This window comes from Chrysochloris asiatica, unplaced genomic scaffold (genome assembly GCF_000296735.1).
Source record: "Chrysochloris asiatica unplaced genomic scaffold, ChrAsi1.0 scaffold00039, whole genome shotgun sequence".
NCBI lineage: Eukaryota > Metazoa > Chordata > Mammalia > Afrosoricida > Chrysochloridae > Chrysochloris > Chrysochloris asiatica.
The window spans coordinates 22692986-22697859 of NW_006408557.1; the positions used below are offsets into that span (position 1 = coordinate 22692986).

Below are 4874 nucleotides of genomic sequence, written 5' to 3' on the forward strand. Positions count from 1 at the left end.
CTAATGAGCAGTAATCAAAAATGTCAATTTTGCAGTGGCTTTATGCCACCCATCTTGTTCCACTTGACAGGTGATCATGACATTCTCCTTGTGGCCAGTTCTGTTGACCAGAATTGAGCTCTGCACGCTGTACAGTCCATCTCTGCTCCTCATGGGTGTGAAGGTTCCATCTCTTTGGGAGACATTTCCATTCTCTAGCCAGGTCAATTGCATGCCCTGGGGGTAGAACTTTTCTGCCTTGCAAGTGACATTTATGTCCTTGTCTAAGGCAGGCCGTTGAAAAACAACCACAGTGGGTGGAACTGAAAGAGCATAGGGCAAAAGCTCAGACATCATGAATCCTTAAGATGCACCTAGTTCTTTAACTGATGGCCATTTACTTAGCAACTCCCTAGCATGTGGCAGTTCTCAACACACAGTATGTGCTCAATAGCTAGAAAATCCTATTAGTATTTAAATTATAGTTAGTCCTATGCACTGAAGTTAATTTTGGAAAACCTATGCTCTGAAGCCTAGTGTAAGTCTGCTATGGCATGGTATCACCTACCTAAAATGCTGTCAGACAAATCAGTTTTCAAATGAAGAGGGGAATGTAGTAAGCCTGGGTGGCTCACTCTGCAGGTTACATGGGATAAGAAGTCTACTGGAGCCAGAAACATTTCAGAAGAACTTGTGATATTGTACACCTTGCTGTTCTCCACCTGGAGCACTTGGGTCTGTAGAGATGGAAGTTCCTTCCCATTTTTGAACCACTTCAGGGTGATGTTACTGGGAAAGAAGCCATAGGACATGCAGCTGAAATTTACACTCTGCCCAATCAGGGCCCTCTCCAAGGGGCCAATTATTACAGGCAGAGATGTTGGAGCTACAAGAAAGAACATTTAATAAACAATTAGTGTTGGTGGTCCAGACAATATAATATGTTCTTTATATAATTTAAATTCTGAGAACTGTGTGATTAGGTATGATAATGCGTGTTTTATGAGTAAAGGAATGGGGGCTAATAGGAGTAAGGTGTATAATAATGTTTGGCAGAGACAAAGCCAGAACACAGTTTCTCTGAATACAGATGACATTTTTCCCTTCTTCAGAAGCCACATTCCTATGTCTTTCTCACTTAGACTATTCATTATCAACTAAAAAAGTTTAACCAACTAGGAACAGATGGAACTTACTTGATGTTTATCTACCAAAATCCCCATAACAACATCATCCTTAATGTGAAACTTACAAGAATGCCCTTTACAATCAGTTTAATAGCATTACATCTATTAAACAATGCAATGAGCCCAGAAAAATTAATGAATTAAGCTTTTGGAAGGATGTAAGATTGTAGTGTGAACTAACAGAGAAAATCAAGAGAATATGTTGACTAAAAGATTAATGAAACAGAGAATCCAAATATATATGAGAATTGGGAAGTCAATTAAAAATGTGGGTCTGTCAAAAATATGGTGTTGGGCTAAAGTATCTTTATACAGGGAAAAATTGTGAATTAAAAAATTCTAGAAGGATTAAATTCTTAAATCTAAAAATTGATTTAAAAATTAGAAAAAAAGAGGGGTAGGGCTTGATGGCAGATTAGGGAGAAGTGCAGTGCAGACTTCCAACAGTAATAACACAGAATACTGGATGAATCAGGTTCAGGGGACAGTCCCAGAACTCTGAACTATATATAAGGGAATATTTAGAAGGATCAAAGCTTTACTGCTAGAGAAATTTGTAGCAGAAGCAAGAAAAATGGTGTTTTCTGATCTGCGTCTGCCAGTGGGTACTGTAGTGGCCATCTTAGGTATGATGGAGCAGGAACAGGAGCAGAGGAATGCTCCCATCACAGAGGTCTGACCCGTCATCAGAGATAAAGGTGTGAATATTTTTTCCTGTTTATTGGTCTTTCATTGTCTGTGCACCTCCACTCTGGTGATAAGAATGGGTACCTAAGTGAGTGGATGCCCTGCCCTCACTCCCTGAGGGTCCTACTATGCATGCTCATAGATTTTCTCAGCAGAGACCACAGGACCCAGAATCTAAGAAGGGGGAGATAGTAACAGGAACTGCTTAAAATGGAACCATCTCCTAGAATGGCTCCAACTGGCTGAATTATGTGCATTATTTATTTATTTCTTGGTTCCCCTTTTACTTTTGAGGAGCTCTTTCTCTCCCTATGTCACCTAAAAAGAGACAGCAATTTCAGCCATATGACCAAGCTACAATCACACCTTATAAAATCCAACTATCTAGGAAATAGTCAATACCAGCTGCTATACACCAGATAGACAGCCAACACCTGCTACAGTTACACTGAGTTCAGTAATAAGATAATTGTAAAAGGAAGTCCATTTCCTGACCACACCTACCTGGAGGCAATCAGAAAGTTTAATAATACATCAACATACATTCATCTAATTATTGAAAACACATATAATTATTGAAGATTCCCAAAAGACAGTCCAAGATTTTGGCACATGTCCAGAAACAAGATAAAGTAACAGAAACAAATGAGCTGGAGGTAGACCTAGACTTCCCATTGGAGGGAGGGCAGGCTTTGGAACTGTCTGAGAAGGAATTCAGGAGAATGATATTAATGTGCATCCAAATGCTCCACAAAGGGTTGAGAAAAATAAGGAAGAAGTCAGGAAAGCTCTACAGGAGCAATCAAATAAGACAGAAAGAAGTAGCCTTGGAAACAATTCAAAACCTGCAAAAAGAAGTCTAAATGATTAATAATAAAATATCAGAAATGGACAATACACTGCAAGGGAAAAGGAGTAGAATTGAAGAGATGGAAGTCAAAACCAGTGAGCTCGAAGACAAATCTCTCAATACTGCCAAGACAGAAGAGAAAGCAGAAAAAAGAATTTTAAAACTCTGGAAGAAAGATTCATGTTGGACAACATGAAGAGGAATAACTTGAGAATTATTGGAATTCTGGAAAAGGAAGAATCACACACAAGACCACAAAGAAGATAGTTGAAGAGCTGCTGGAAGAACATTTCTCTAACATCCTGAAAAATAAAAAGACAAACATTCAAGAAGCTCAACGAATCCCAGGAAGGATAGACCCCAAAAGAAAATCACCAAGACATATCATGATCAAGCTCTCCAAAATCAAAGATAAGGAGAGAAAACTGAAAGCAGCTAGGGAAAAGAGAAGTGTTACTTACAAAGGAAGCTAATCAGATTAAGCTCTGATGTTTCAGCATACACTATGCAGGCAAGAAGGTAATGGAGAGACATACATAAAACCCTGAAAGAAAAAAAAAAAACCTGGCAACCAAGAATCCTCTACCCAACAAAGCTGTCAATCAATTACAATGGTGTAATAAAAACAGTCCAGGATAAACAGAAGTAAGAGACTTTGTCAAAGTCAACCCAGTGCTTCAAAACATCCTAAAGGGAGTTCTTTGGACTGAGAACCAACAAGAACAGACAACAACCAGAGATTGACATATGTGGCAACAATATCTGGAAATCAATTGAAAGATGCGAGAGACCAGAATGAACTACAAGAACGAATCCAGATGATCTGGGAGGTCAGTCTATGATCAAAACAATTACAGTGTGAAAGAAGGTAAAAACATAGGTACAGAGAGCCGTGTAATGAGGAGGTCAGGTGGATTACAGGGTAAAATAGACTTTTAAATGGAGGAAAAAGTTAATAGAATATAGGGTAACTTCCAAGAAAATTAATACTTCACAACATACCAAGAAAATGAAAATCCAACAACATGGAAACATTAAAATTATGAAGCTTAGAAAAAATACCCATATTAAAAGAAAGAAAGAAAGAAAAATCTCTTTGTTGGCTACCAGGAGTTGGAGGGAGGAGATGGTAGAGCACAGGTTAGGGGATAGTCACATCATAGTTTGGATGTTGGGGAGGGCAATACACAAGAAGGGAGGAGGAAATGGAAAAACAAGGTAGACAGGGTAACACTTAGGCAAGTTTGCATGGGCTAAATGGGACAGAGGTAAATAGTGATGTATATTCAAACTTGAAGCAACAGGGCTCTGTGATAAAGGGACCAAGGTATAGTCTGAATGGGTTAAAGAGGGGAAATGATGTTAAGATGCTTGACTGTCTTATGAATATTGGTTTGCCTTGCCTACTATTGTAAAATAGACACTTGAGTGGGATAGAAAGGAGTATCAGGAAATATAATTCCAGAAAACTTGTAAGTCCATTTTTAACCTGTAACTCACTGGAATACCTAAAAGTGTTCTAGAACTTCCCCAGTGAAATAGGCTTCTTGCAGATTCTATGCAGTGTGGACCTTAGGTGGAATCCTGAGCCCCATCCAGAGCCTTCTGAGGTGTATGAGTCCAGTCCCACTTGAAAGGACATGCAGACCAGCCTGGGATAGCTAGGGGAACAGAAGATACTTCTTGAAAGAAAGACCAGCAGGAAAAATAAAAAGCAAAAACAGCAGCAGTATGATTGGCTATTACAAAAACAAGCAAGTTTTTTTCTGGGGAGCCATCAAAGCAAGTAATCAAGTCCCTTCAGGACAAACTCCCCTCCAAGACTAAAACTCAAAGGGAACACATTACCAGGCATATAGGTTTGCTGGTGACCACATTGGTCTACTGGTGAGTGGAAGAGGGGGAAAGGCAGCAATAAAGATATGGGCTGAGTTTGACCACATTCCATAGAATCCCATTGACCTGGAGGTGAGAGAGAGAAAAGGAAGGGCTGGTTGGTCCAAATTGAAGTGAGACCTGTGGAATCCTAAGCCCATGGACAGGGACCTAGCCTCAGAGGGCTAGAGCTGAGAGTGAAGCATCCAGCTGGTATGAAGTGAGGGGAGATGCACAAGAATGCCCAAACTTGCAGATAGTACCCATTCAACCTAGTTTTGACAGCTTTGATGATC

The 4874-nt window shown here is 39.7% G+C and overlaps 1 pseudogene; it reads right to left on the minus strand.

Moving 5' to 3' along the window:
* The window catches only part of LOC102831198, a 40506-nt pseudogene continuing 35632 nt past the window's right edge, over positions 1–4874 (minus strand).